The sequence below is a fragment of the Megachile rotundata genome, chromosome 13 (assembly GCF_050947335.1).
Source record: "Megachile rotundata isolate GNS110a chromosome 13, iyMegRotu1, whole genome shotgun sequence".
Taxonomy (NCBI): Eukaryota; Metazoa; Arthropoda; class Insecta; order Hymenoptera; family Megachilidae; genus Megachile; species Megachile rotundata.
In genome coordinates, this window is record NC_134995.1 from 3,519,049 (window position 1) to 3,534,887 (window position 15,839).

At 32.3% G+C, this 15,839-nt stretch overlaps 2 long non-coding RNA genes across 2 annotated transcripts in view; both read right to left on the reverse strand.

Moving 5' to 3' along the window:
* Positions 1-7,445: 7,445 nt before the first annotated feature.
* Positions 7,446-15,839, reverse strand: part of LOC143265618 (uncharacterized) — a 366,308-nt gene continuing 357,914 nt past the window's right edge. Inside the window, exon 3 of the long non-coding RNA XR_013040268.1 lies at positions 7,446-9,981. This is a non-coding gene — a long non-coding RNA (uncharacterized LOC143265618). The remainder of the gene's footprint in view (positions 9,982-15,839) is intronic.
* LOC105661889 (uncharacterized) lies at positions 14,799-15,637 on the reverse strand. Its single transcript, XR_001095200.2, has 3 exons — positions 15,332-15,637; positions 15,101-15,252; positions 14,799-14,925 (listed from the first exon to the last, which is right to left on the reverse strand). It is a non-coding gene; the product is annotated as an uncharacterized LOC105661889 (long non-coding RNA).

Here is a 15,839-nt window from a genome sequence, read left to right on the forward strand (position 1 = left end):
ACTGTAACATACAATCATAAATATATGTATATGCATCATTTTAGTTAATTACATTAATCATTTTTTCTGTAGGGGGGTTTCAAATTTTTCAACTAATGATGGACTGAAAGAAATTTCAAGCAGTATTGGTATTATATTAATGACAAATATTACAAAACGGGAAATTTGAATTACATAATGGGAAGATGGCACTGTTAACACTTACAATTATGCTGAATTATATTGCAAACAGCCATTCCTCTGTGCCGCTCAGCTGACCATGTCATCAAACATGCTGAAACGTGTCTTTATACCATAAACCGTAATCCATCATGGAGCAAGTTAGGATACAACCACTATAACACTGTTGACTCGCTCGTAGCGCAATTCAGAATGCACAGAAATTGCTATACGAGGTCTGTCCCAAAAATATCCGACCTTCTTTAATTTCTTCGCACTTGACAATTTTAGCGTCACTTACCGGGTATGAGTATCAACTGCAAAGCTTTACAAACTCCCACGATATCGCAGTTTTCGTTGGGACGCCTTAGTTCACGTGCAACGTGCATTTGTTTACGAAGCGTTTTTTACGTTCGTCGCATTCTGCTGTTGTGAAAAATGACGGAAAGATCGGAGCAACGAATTTGCATCAACTTTTGCTTAAAACTCGAAAAGAGTTGTGCGGAGACCATCGAAATGATGAAGAAGGCATTTGGGCACGGGTGTATGAGCAACACACAAATCAATGAGCGGAATAAGCGGTTCAAAGATGGCCGCACATCTGTTGATAGTAACCCACACTCTGGGCGGCCTTCCACAACAACAACACCTAATAATATCGAACGTGTGCGACTTGCGATCAATGAAAACTAGTTTTGGCCTCAGTTTTGGTCAAGCAGTGATTGGCTTCTTCATCACGATAACACGCCAGATAACGCATCGAAATTTTAATTCTAAATCAGAAATCAAACAAAAAATTATTAAATTTCCAAGATATTACATGTTTAAAAAAATAATGCAATTAATTTTCGCATTTCTTGTTGTACCTACATATTATCAATAATTCCAATTTCTACATTTTTTACTACCTCCTCCGTGTGTGTGTATAAGATGTTGCTGGTTTACACATTTTAGTCCTGTAATTTCTAACTTTAATCATAGTTTACGTTTTGTATACAGGGTGTTAACAAAAAAAATTTAATGTTTTAAAGACAGATAGCAGTGTTCACAAAACTTATATATGAATAATAATAAATAATTTTCAGTAGAAATGGTGAACTTCAAAAGCTACCAATTTATTTGCTTCTTATAATTAATCGTCATATGTAAATAACCGAATACTTCGGTCCTTCTTCTATTGATGTTGATAGGCGATTTTTCATCCGTTCTCCTTCTATTTCTCCGCAGATGTTTTTCATTTTTGTATGATACAATTTCGAAATATGTTTTTTTTTGCATTACTCGCCCATGTAATTCATCTACATCATTTATCGTTGAAGATATTTCATATTCTTAAAAAACTCCGTAAGGAGACATATGACGAATTAAAATCATGCGATTAAAGAGGCTATAAAACTGGGGTTATCAAGTTTAACCCTTTCGCGCCGAGCGCCGCATATACGCGGCATCCACTCGACGACCTGTGGGTACGAGCGCCGCATATACGCGGCATCCGCGCCACGACTTTTGGGTATGAGCGTTCTGTTCCGTGACGGTACTTCGACGGACGGGCCTGCCGTAGCGAAAGGGTTAATCCGCCTCCCTTCCAAATTTCGGTTTAAATATTACTGAACATTGAGGGTAAAGTGAACTGCAGCTCAATTATGCATAAACTACAAAATCAGTCTGTTACAAAGTGGTATGACTTGGTCTGACATGGTGACATGCGAAATCTGTTACGGTTTATTTTTTCGAAAATCATGACATGTAATATCTCATAATCAGTGTAATGAAATAAAAGGTCCAGTATAGTAATTGGTTCAATGAAATTATCTATTACCTGAAAATTGGTTATTTGTATTTATGATTTGAATTTTTAGTATATTTTGACAACTCATATTTTTTTCAATTATTTAATTTCACACGTTTTACTACACATAGCAATATTTATGACTTAATATGAGTATGGTGATATATGACACTTTCATTAATTGAGCAGGAAGCTAATTTTGAATTGGACATATTGATTATTCATAAGAAATTTAGAACATTTTAGATGTAGAAACACATCTAATGTGTTTCTCTAATGTGTCTAATGTAGGAACATTTATCTGCAGGAACATTTTCTCCATATTTGAATTAAATATGGAGAACATATTTTTTGCAATTTAAAACGAATAACATTCTCACAATTTAAAACATAAACTCATGAATATAACAGAAAGTTTAATGATTTTTAAATATATGTATGGGATTTAAAGTATAGTTATATCAACTAATAATGCATTAAGATAGATACTTGATAGAGTATGAGTAGTGTTAACGATTATCCGCAGCATAAGTGACGAGAAATTCATATTCTGGTTTATTAATAAATGCGTTGTGTTCGTATATTAACACTGTGTAAATGACTTTACGAGAATCTGATGAAATATGGAGCACAGCTTTATATCTGATATAAATCGATTGTCGAGCAACATAAACCGATCGCGGTCTCGTTATTGTTCCGATAGATTGGCATCGGTAGCTGTGTTATTAACAATTTACGTGTTTACGACAAAATGAATGGACCCGTAAACGAACGTATGTTCAGTATCGATATTTAGTGGTTATATCAAGGTGATAATATTCTAGACCATTGAATAGTTCCTTGCTTTAATTAAAATTCCATTTAAGGAAAGTATCTCTTTTATTTAAAAGTGTAAGAAAAAATGTTAGGAATTAGTCAGTGACTAATGTTAAATGAATGGTTCTTTTTCTAATAAAAATAAATACACTTGTACACTCTTAACATACTTTATGAACAAAATAATAGAACTTTATTTAATTATAACTCAAGATTATTATTATAAACGCCGATAACGCGCACCGCAGCAGAACGCCTCTTCATCGTGACCGTACGACATATTCGCAACGCGAAATTCATTTGTTCTTTGCAAGCGCGTCCGATCTTACAGCACTGCACACACACACACATACATACTCACACGTAGCACACAAAATTACATATATATCAATAACTAAATTGGATAGTTTTTTTATTAAAATCAAAACTGCTCGTTTACACAAACTCCGCGATGTTCTCTTTCCAATATTTTCAGCGCGAATCACCCGACCACGCTGTAGCATGCCCTTTTAACCAGTTAAGTGTGTTTGACAACTATATCCGTCATGAAGATGTGGCAGAATTTTGTGTCATGAAGACTATATCCGTCATGCGTAAAATTTTGTTCCAATTTGATATTTAAATTGTAATTTTGGCGAAAACTAAATTATATTCATAAATTGTAATATGTTTAAAATGTTTAGAGGTCCACACGAAATGAAATAAACAACTAAAAAGTGTAAATGATTTGAGATGATTTCATAAATTCTTGAGGGCTAACTTGTCATTGCTTGATTATCGCGGCACACACTGGTACGCGCTTTGCAAAAAGATCGCCACAGTTAACTGGTTAAAAGAAAACACACCCACTCTCTTTCTCAAAAAAAAAAAAAAAACAATTTCACCGTTAGTACGGGCCTAGAAAATCTCAACTCGAGAGGGGGTAATAGCAATCAATCTTAACTCGGTCCCAATCCGCGCTAAGAGTCCTTGTTTTACGATGGCCTTAAAACGACACTGGCCGTCGTTACTGACTAATTGTTTTACTCGCTCTTACAAAAAGAATGATGAAATAATAATTTTGAAATTTATAAAATGAGAAAACAGTTTCAGTGTATCATATTTCAAATTCGGAAAATAAGTGACATTAAAGCATTCAGTATTTATACCTGGATTAATGTTCAAATATAATATGTTCCAGTTAACGTATTCATATGAAATACAAACGTATTATTAACGTATTTATAAAGTCCATTGAAGTATGTCCATGTACCTGTTCGAGCAAGAAATAAATGTAAAAGTTTCTTGACGTTAACAAATGTTGAAAATATTTAATTTTATTTTGTAAAAAGTGAGAATTTATTAAATTTTTCCTGAAAAATTCAAATCATTTAACAGTGAACAATATTTGTATGTACGTATATAACTTTTAATATCTACTTTTATATACTATTATAAAATTTTATTGTTTATATAATATTATATATAAATAATATTTATTTCAAACAAAAGTTGTGGGAACTTGAAAGTGTATATAGTGCTGATATTTATTAGTCAATACCATTTTGATTACATTATTGTATTTAATTTTATGTATTTAAATTTTAACATAGGATCACTTCTTCGTTAATATTTCAGAATATAATAAGGAATCGAGGTACATTATATAAAAAGTTAATAGTTCATGAGGTATTTCTTGTTTAAAAGTGAAGCATTTCATACAAATTTTCAAATATTTTACGAATTGCTGTTCTTTTTTATATAGTATACGAACACTATTCTGTGCAGAATGTTCTGAGAAATCAATTCATGTAATAAGCTTGATATACATAATTTTATTATGTATTTCCCTTTAAAATATGTAGACTTTTGCATATTGCATACATACTACGTAGACTATTGCAAAACTGTTTATCAAGTTACAGCAGTGTCGATGTTGACAAATTTTCCTTCAAAATGAAGTGATTATTTAATTTTATGAAATAGGAATTTCAATTTTAAATTTACGTTTTCTTTTTGTAACCTCTTCATTTTTTTTAGGATATACTGATGGTTTAGTGCACAAACATTATACAGTAGTGGGAGAACAAGAGTTTAAAACATAAACGATGTGAAAGCTTCTGTAATCATACAATATGGACCTACGTTTTATAAAAGTAGATAATTTTTCATAAATATATGTATCGTACAATATATGTATTAAAAGTAAAGTGCAGTACAAAAAAGAAGAAGTGTTGCGTTGTTCGGGAAGTAATTCCGTTCTTTTTTTCTAAAAATGAAAGATGATTTTCTTACAGTGAATAAATATTTTATTCTATTACATATCGTTCATTCTGGTCCAATACCTTTTGCCATCTTTCTCGTAGTAACATGATTTCACGTTCATAAAATTTTTTGTTCTTTGTTGGCAAAAAGCGAATTTTGATCTCCTTGTTTGAAGTGAAGGCATCACCGTTTAAAAAATTCTTTAGTGATCGGAATAAATAATAATCAAATGGTGCCAGAACTGAAGAATATGGCGGATGTGGCAATATGTCCCATCCATGCTGTAAAAGCTTTTGGCAAGTTACTAAACTTGTATGTGGTCTCGTATTATCTTGGGGTAACACAACACCGTTTCGATTCATCAATTCTGGCCGTTTCAGCTTAAGTGAATAATTCAGTTTGTCCAGCTGATGATAGTACACCTCTGAAGTAATCGTTCTATTGTCCGGTAAAAGCTTAAAAAAAATGTCTTTAAAATTCCACCAAACAGATAGAATCACCCTATTTTGACGAATATTGGGTTTGAGCCGGTTCATCTTTTTTGCTCTATAATTTCTTGCGTTTCACATTGTTGTACACATCCCACTTCTCGTCTTCAGTTATGTTGCGCTTCAAAAATGGATAATTTTTTTGTCGTTTAAGGAGTGAATCGCAGACGTCAACGCGGTGGCACTTTCTTTCCGTAAGAACGTGGGGGACCCATATGTCGAGCTTAGAGATTAAACCTAGTTGTTTTAAATAATCGTGAAAGGTCGAATTTGATAAACTTAACTTCTCAATGATTTCACGTATAGTTATTCGCCGGTTTGCATCAACTAATGCCTTTATTGTGTCTTCGTCAGCTTTAACTGGCCTTCCAGAACGTGCTGCGTCTCCAATATTAAAACTGCCAGATCGAAACTTTGCAAACCAATTTTGGCACTGTTGTTCTGTAACTATATCTCCTGCACATACATCGGATAATTTTTTTTTTGCCGGAACAGCATTTTTACCTTTACGATAGTAAAAAAGTAAAATATTTCGAAAATACTGCTTTTCTCTTTCCATATTTGATAGGGCACCAACCAAAAACTACTGTGTAAAATTCATCGAAATTTTTTACAAAAAGCCTTGATATATCAGCTGTAAAAATATATAACGATTTGCGGCTTAAGTATAAAGGTAGCTGTAACAAAAATACAATTAAGTCCTCTGTTGAGAAGAAACGAAATTACTTTCCGAACAAAAAAAGTGCGTAGTTCATTTAAAGCGCGATGTATGTGAAAAACTAATTAATTAAAAATAGGTAAAATTAATTGCATGTTTCTGTGATTAGATTATTTATACAAAGTGATGCAATAACTTCCACTTCGAATATATCTGCTGTTTTTAGAAAAATAGTAATTACAGGGGTAACGAAATACTAATTACAAAAGTAATGAAGAAATCGTAATTACGAAAGTTGTACTGCAGAAAGGGAGCTAATACGTTAGTAACACTTTTTTAAAAAGTGGATACGCTTCGCAGATTTTAAGATCATTAATACTTTTTGAAATGTCATGTTTTTATAATTAGTGCAGTAGAGTAAATTGGGACGATTTCAGAAACCTATGGCAAGAAATCATTAAACATTAAACAAAGGATAATGTCTCTTGTTTCACAAAGGATGTTCGAATTGATACGTGTTCACATCGATACGATGCTATAATTTGCAATATCAGATTTGATATATGATACACGACATATCATACACTATACGAGATATGCAATATACGATGTATGTTATACGATATACGATATATGCTGTACAATATGATATACGACATACGATTAACGACACATGACATACGTCATATGGTTAACCATATATGTTATATGCTACGTAATAAACAATACATAATATACAATATTCAATGTAAGATTTAAGATATCTAATATATATGATATAAGAGAAATGATATATGATACCCGATATTCGATATACGGTACACGATATATGTTAAATTCGTTTGTACTGTTGTACAAAATTTTAAATAATGTAGGAAATGCTAACTTTGCCTTTCTACTACTAATTTCTTTTATTTAATGTGTTGCTCTGAGATGTTACAAAAATTCTGTCTAAAAACTATCGTGTTGGTCTTTTTATCAATTTTCGGATGTGGGCGTGTATTCGGAGGTAAGAACTGAAACTAAGGTGGGAAAAGTCGTTGTCCAATCGTCTGTTTTTGGTCATGTCGGGGGTTGTTCTTCCCTTTCCTTGGGGTACGTGTTTTGGAAAAACCCAAGTTGGCGTGCAGGTAGTGAGAATATTTTGCCTATGGTTTATGGTGTGTCTTATTGCCGAAGATTATGAGAGTGAAGTGATTAGGTTTTAGAGCGAACCGTAATTTAGGTTATTTCCTTGACAGTAAACGTGGATATAAAAATTAGAAATTGGGAAAAAGACTCTTCCTGGTTATAACATAACGGCGCTCTTAACAATATATAACATACGAAAAAGCTATTGTCAAAATGTATGTATTAACTTTCATCCAGGCAAATAATTATTATATAAGCTAGTTTTCGTATTATCCATTATATATTTATTTTTATAATTTAGTTTCAATTTAAATATAAGTGGTACACATTTTTATAAGTGAATAAAATTGAAGTTCTTAGAAAATTTCAATGCGGACTTAAATACCAATGCAATTACAATTCTCTAAAGGTGCAGTTATCTAGAATGACATTTGTCATAGAATAAATTCCCTAATGGCATAAACTCTACGAGGTGCAAATTTTCATCAGTCTCAGGATGTGCAATTCGTCCATAGAGCGGTGTGTCGTTTTGAAACAGTTTCCTCTATGTAAATCGTATGCATACCTGATAATAGCGTGAATATCGGAGAATTCCATTAGCCGCGTCCTATTTCCTTTTACTCCCCTACACTCCCATTCTCAACTGGTTTCCTCGTGCACATTTCGCGTCCATTTTCTTCCCATCCATGTAAGAAATTCACGCCAAGAATGGAAAGAGAAAGGAAGGAACAGTAGAAGATGAAACGAGTCTTAGTAGCTTGAAAGCCATATTAATAGTCAGCACTTAAGAGTTTCATTAAGTCGCAACCGCTCGATCACTGCCTACCACTACATCCCCCACCCCTCAACAACTTTCATCCCTTTTAACTACCACTTCTATTTCCAGGGTAGCCTGGATTCTACAGCGAAATCGGCGTATACACATCTCCATGACATACGGCCGCATATTTTATTTTTAAATGCCGTCAGTTACACATAGAAACACACAAATTCCGCTAATTATTTTATAACTGTTTCTGTTTTAATAATAGTACTGAACCAACGCATCCATCATATTTGGTCGAACTTACACGTCGTAAATTTCTCCTGCTGTCAGAAATTCGTTTAACTTGAAACTGTTAAATATAATTACTTACAAGGGACATTTCCCAATCGCCAATCGTCGATTTTGATGCGCTTTGAGTATGATATAGAACGCAAAAAAATATTTGACACGTATTTTTTTTTATCGGCCATCGTCTATGCTGAAGGGGTGAAAATGGCCCCCAAAATTTGGGGTTGCAAAACATATTTTCCCGAATATCTCAGGAACTATTAGGTCTAGACAAAAAATTCACAGTGCAAATTTTTCTGTTTTAGAAGGCCAATAATATGGCGGAAATTGATTTTTGAAAAATTTATTTGTTTAAAAAATATGTTAAAAAGTAACGATTGGCGATTGGGAAATGTCCCTTGTTAGACGAGTTTTTCATTTTATATATTACATACATATAAAAATTCGATTCCTTACAATGTTATGATTTAATTAATACCGATACAAACCGCAAAAAATACCGCAATATACCGGATGTTTGTAGATTTATTACCCAGCATTTTTTACGTAAACGGTGAAAAATTCAAATAAATATAAGAGGAGTAAGTTTTAATACACTCTACTGACAACATAATAACATATATAAATTTTTTATACTCACATTATTTTTCAAGAAATGAAGATGATGCTCACTTTTTAAAGTAAGATGCTGTATATTTTTTCATAATGTACAAAAGATATAATCTGTATAAAAACGAGTTCAACTATGTATCATGTCTTCAGATGAACGCAAGATCAAGAACAAAAGATATAATTCGAATATTTTATAAAATATACTATTATGAGATGTAACTATTGTGGTATGTATATTATGTATATTATGGCATGTAGCTATTATATGTATATTATGATATGTGACTATTACTTACCAACATTTGTCATTTACATGTTAACATTTCGTGTTCAACGTGATAATATGAATCTTTGATTTTATATAGATTGCGTGTGATTCGACCAATAATATGCTATGGCTTGAAAATAGCTCTTCTCACCATGAACAATTAACTCCGAAAAAGTAAAATTTACATAAAACAGATAACAATACCTTTATACCGCTAAATTAAAGTTCGTTTATTTTTATTAAATTCAAACATATTTCTTAATACTTCAAAATAAATTTACAGCAAACGTAGAAAACGTATTTCCCTCTCTGAAAGTCAAACTTTCCTTATCGTGAAAAAACTTCAAAATACGCGTTAAGTATCAAAATATACCTGTATAATATAATCATAATCTTACGATTAGGAAAATATACTTCATTCCTTTGAAGATAAGACGCATTGTTTCGCTATTTTTCACGAAACAATACGGTACGATATGACAGATCACCCTAGATGTTATTCTGTCCTCTGTAAACACCGAATAAATGGAGGTATTCATCTACCCCAGTGAACACGAACGCAAATTTTGTCTGTGCCCTTAGAGTAGACCGTGACCCGCTGCAGAAGCGTTAACAGGAACGAGCAGGACCGCCGCGTCATTAACATCTGCCATTGTTTCATGAAATTTTTCGGCGGCATTTTCTTTCATCCGTGGTAACACGCCTAACACAGAAAGCGATGACAGAAGATCCGATGGGACGCGCGTCTCGGCATGGCAAAAGCTGGAACAGAAATGAAATCTTCGCGTGAGGACATTTCATTGGTGTACCGTCCCGTTGGGAAAACAAGCACACACGCTCCTACATATCTAACCGGAATTATACGCGGTGTATGTACATGGGAGCAACGTGAAACACGGTTGTCGGGATGACAGGATGGAATTCACGAGTCGGCGTGCGATCTATTAAACGCGTCGAGGTAGACGATCGGCCACGGCCTGCTGTGGTTCCGACAGAAAATGGAGCACCTGCGCGTTTTTAAGCCTTCTGTTTCATTTCGCTTGTTAACACGACCCACATGAATGGAAGTTAAGAGACAGACTATTCTTTTTTATTTACGTTTCCCCCCCCCCCAAAAAAACATCGATGAAATTTGATTTGAAAATGGTTTAATTTTTCATATCAATATTTATTGCTTCGAGTTTGAACAAATTAAAAAGTATTTTCATACTTTTCAATAATCGTCCATAAACATTTTACTTTTTTTATGTGTACTTAAGGGTGAATAATTAAACTACTTTATATATTAAAGAAAACTTGAGAAGGGTCATAGCAGGTGTTATAACATCTCGATACATAGTAACCACTTGAACAGTACAATGTAGCAGAGGCACGATATGTGTGAATGTAGGACCAAATCAATGAAGCACCTCTAGTTGACGCTTACTGTGTACTAACGCACGAACACATAATGGATTCAAACACTATTCTAACAGTACTATATAATAAAGTATTTTAGGGAATATTTGCTCTTGTAAGGTAAGAACTTCTTGCGATTGTGAAATTTTATGTGTAACTTATAGACATATGTAATTTTTAAAACTTCAAATAACTTAAACCATTTTATAAATTAGCAGAATTTTTTGACTTAGTAGTACAACAACTTAAAAGATAAATCTACATGAAAAGATAAGTTGTAAATCTGCAATGACCTTTTTCCGCGCGTTGCTTCATCTTGAAATAAGTCGTCGTTGAAAATTTATCGAATTATATATTTGCCTACGATTTAGTAGTAGCGTTGTAGTGCTTGTATTGCTACTTCAATTTATTACATGATAAGATAAAAATAATTAAAGAAATGAAAGTCAAACTTCCTTATAGGTTTTTGGTATTGTAGAAACTGTTAATGGTAAGTCTTGTCAACATACTAGAGCAAAAAAACGACTTATGCCTTCATAGAGATGAACCACTATTAAAGTCGTTCCATGAAATTAAAAACAGCGTATATAACTTGAAACAAGAAATCAAATCAAAATTTGAAACAACTTAGCATCATGAGAATAACAATACATATGTTGCATATATTGTAGAAGAGAAGAGATATAAGAATATAAAAGTTTTTCGATTTCTTTATTATCATTCCGGTTATAACTTAATGGACGTTACTTTGGTCATGAAATGAAGAAAAGGTTAGTATTCACGTGTCTGTTGACACTAAAACTATCGGCGTATAATGCATACCTTGAAATTTAAAATGAAGTTGAAAAATAAATAAACAAATGATAAAATAGAAATCAATATACACATTAGTTCTTGATGAAATAATTAACAATTAACAAGATACTAATATACTACCTTGTTGAAAATCAACAAAGATTTCAAAAAAGCCACCTTAATAAATTTTGAAACTTTTAAAACTTTTTAAAACAGTTTTTTTAATTGCTTTGATAATATTAATGTTAAACATTGTCACTGGATCACTTCTATGACGAAACTACCCAATTTATATACGGCTGAGCTTGATCGTGAACAAGTATGTCTTCACCGTGATCGGTCACAATCACACTCAGCCTTCCGGTTCGAAGCTATCACTCTCGCATCTGGGCGCGCGCTATTCTCGCGTTCTGATTGGTCAGTGTTTTTCGTTAATAATTCAAAAACTAAGCTTCAGTCAACATTTTGGTAAAGGAAAAAGTTGTTCAGTATCACCCCAGCTACCATCTCCTGAAATTATGCCTACCAGTAGCCGAACATCCTGTATATAACAATTTTTTATAAATCGCGAGATCTAAAAGTTATTTGAAGTGTACATAAATTATACGAATTAAATCTAAAATATAAAACTAGACAGAAATAATGAGTTTTATTTATTCCCCAATAAAATTTCATTTTTGTAAGATACGTGGCATTAGAACATAGATATGAGTTTAGAATTTAAACTAACACATAGAAAATTTCAAAGATTAATAACTTAGACGTTATTTTGAAAGTGGGGTGCGTCTATTTTTAAAAAAATCAAAACAATGAATAATTTAAATTCCATAATATTTAGGCAATAGAAATTTGGATAATTAACGGTACTGAAAATTTGTATATTTTGAAAGTGATGCAAGTCCAACATTGAAATTATTTTTAGTCAAATATATTACGGTACAATTTGACTCCGGTAAACTTTTAAATATCTTAAATACCTTAAATATTTCAAAATAACGAATAATGGACGTCAAATTTTTAAAAAATTTCAAGAGAGCCTATTTTGCAAAGAAGCCGTTAATTAAAAATTACTTACAAATTTTGAAAGTTTATTTACAAATTTTGTTAAATATTGATTAGGTGCAGTTAAATCAGTCGTAGTTACAAGCCACCGTCTTTTTTTAAGTATGAAAAATAATTGGATCAAAATCGCACATAGAAGATAAATTAACATTGCCAATTTTTCGCATTCAGTTGATGATCTAGTAAATTAACAATCTTGATACAACTTTTACTATTGCCTTACACTTTTTGTTAGTATTAATTGTTTAACTTTATTATTACTCTGTCAAATTAGCTTTTTTCCTAATTATACTTTACCTTTTTACACTGGAAATTAACCCTCTATGAAATATTTTTGTAAGTAAAATTCACATTGTTACAAATCAAATTCACTTTTCTGTAAGTTCAATTCATCTTTTTGCAAATCTAGTTCTTCCACAAGTTTGTGAAGTTATTGCAAGAAAAAATATATTGTATGTATGTGATAATATTAAAAATATAAATAGCATAAAAAGCATATTTAGCGTGTAAAATATTGCTAAACGTATAGACATAACTTCATCTATAATGGTTCTGCCGCTGCTGCACAGGATAATTAAATGTACATATTCGCGAATTAATTATGGCAATCTGTAGGAGTGATAGTTGCCAGCGAATAATTATCAACTTCCATTAAGTATATGCAATTTAAAGAATCAGTCAAAATATTGGCTGCGCAAAATTTGAGAGAATTTTTTCAATTTGTTCATGATTAGAGAATATGATGATAAAGATAATAAAGTATTATTATTAGGATTACACATTTTTTCATAGTTCCATCAAATTATATTTAGTCAATTTCTGCGGCAATTATTAAAGAAATTCACAAATATCAATTGAAGTAAGTAATTACTTCACAATTACTTCACAATAATTATATGTATAAATATGTATTTTGTTTGCTAACTCTTGGTATAGTTGCAGAAGATGGAGTATGTATTAACTATTAGTCGCTCTTTTGTTTGCTGAAGATAATAATTAAATGCTGATTCATCAATGAATTTTGTTTTTTATCTTGTTACTGGGGCATTTTGAGAAGTATGTAATGCATTTACTTCATCAACTGCTTTTCAGAGTTTCGACAATCAACCTATAACAATGCACATTTTAATTTGATTCTTAACTTACTTAATTCACTTCTGATAGAGCTTATGCTTAATTGTGTATGTTCAGATCCCAGAATCGAAACAATAAAATGACATTGTATTAGGTTGTCCGGAAAGTTCTTTTCGCGTTTGTCGCTCGAGGCTTTACATTGTTGTGCTTAAGTAAACAAACATCCAGATCACTCCAAAATCAATTGTTTGATCCAGTGTCATTCTCTGGCATTACAAGAGGACTGTTTTCAGCATCAATAGAAATTGAATCCCGTATTTTTCGCGTTGTGAAAGATGGAAGATCAAAAGATGCATTTGCGCCATGTCATGTTTTACTGTTTTAAAAGAGACATTACGCCTGGAATTACCGCAAAGGAGATTTGTGATGTTTATGGGGATCATTCTATAACTGTGCAAAATGTCCGTAATTGGTTTAGGAGGTTTAAAGCCGGAAATTTCAATCTTAAAGATGAAGTTCGCAGCGGCCGTCCATCCACCACTGATACCGATCTTATCAAGGCCTACCTCGATGAAAAACCAAAGGAAACAATTAACAACGAGAAATATTGCATGCAACTCGAAAAACTTAGGGAAGCTATATTTACAAAACGTCCAGAATTGGTGAATAGACGTGGTGTCGCGTTCCACCATGACAACGCGAGGTCATATATTTCTTTACCTGTGCGAAAGAAACTTTTAGACTTCGATTGGGATGTTCTACCACATCCCCCATACTCTCCAGACATTGCTCGATCGGATTATTATTTGTTGCTTTCCCTAAAAAATTTTCTTCGCAATAAAAAATTCACATCAATTAATGAAATAAAAAACGGTCTTCAAGAATATTTTAACAGTGAACCAAGAGAATTTTGGAAAAGTGGCATTATGAGGCTTCCAGAAAGATGGCAGAAGGGTGGTAGAACAGAACGGATTATATATTACTTAAGAATAATACACTGAACGCAAAATATTTTAAACTTAACACCTATTAAAAAAACGAAAAGAACTTTCCGGACAACCTAATACTATATCTATGAGATAAATTTTATTTACCAAACAATAATTTGTGAACATGTGAATTAGGTCTGGAAGGGGATGAATTTGATCTGAAAAGTATGACTTTGATCTTCAAAATAGTTAATAAGACTTGTAAAATAAATTTGAAATGTGAAAAGCTGAAATGATGTACAAAAGGATTTATTTGGAGTGTAGATTGTATTACATGCCATATATTTGCAGAACTTGTATGCACACAGGAATAAATACTATGATTTTGGTGATTCTGCCGTTTAATATAGCATTATGGTTCTTTTGGTCTTCATTTGTTTCTGCTAATCTATAACGAAAAATAGTTTACTAATACATACATAGTCTAAATCATTTAGTGTTTAGTCTTATTTTAATCAGAAAAATATGAAGAAATTATTAGTAAAAGTTGGATAACGAAAAAATGGAAAATAAAGAAATTTTACTCATTAGTATTATCCCTCACTATGTTTCTGTTTGTTTACATTTGGTATCCTTCGTTCGCTGTGCTTTTCTACGTTCGGCAAAACATCAATCAATGTAGAACCTGTACGATATTTGCACCAGTTCAGACCCGAGAATGGTGCACACATCGAATATTTACTGTATATACATTTCTGAATATCCTGAATTGTATCTAAATAAATATGTTCGAACTATTCAAAAGTTTAAATAATTACAGAACGAAAATAGGAGTTTAAAAAAGACTGACTTACTAATCGATTTTATTGTTCATGTACGTACTTCACTAATTATCTTTCACCACTATTTACTTATTTTGCTTATCAGCAACATAATAACTGTTAATATGAAATTTTCCTTTTTGGTGGTTCTGCTAGAAGAAATAGTTGAAACTTGAAAAAAGGAAGGAGAAAATGAGAGCGATTCGTTTAGGGCCTGCTAGTGGGTAGGAACTATTTGTATGAATCGGATAGCTCGCTTCGAAATTGGAAAAATTGGAAGGAACGTCTTTTACGATTAAACGTTGTACTGATGTGAGAATCTGTGAGATCTCGCTAAGCGTAGATGCACCGCCGCACCGTAGTACATTACATTAATAGATTGAATGATCTACAGTATCTCACTTATATCACTTAGGACATAATAATACAGACTATAATAATACAGCGAAGTCGTGTCTTAAATATTCGGCAAAATACGATTTGTTTTTTACATAAAGATAAACAGTACTAAAGGAATATTGCAATGTGTTTTGACGGTTGC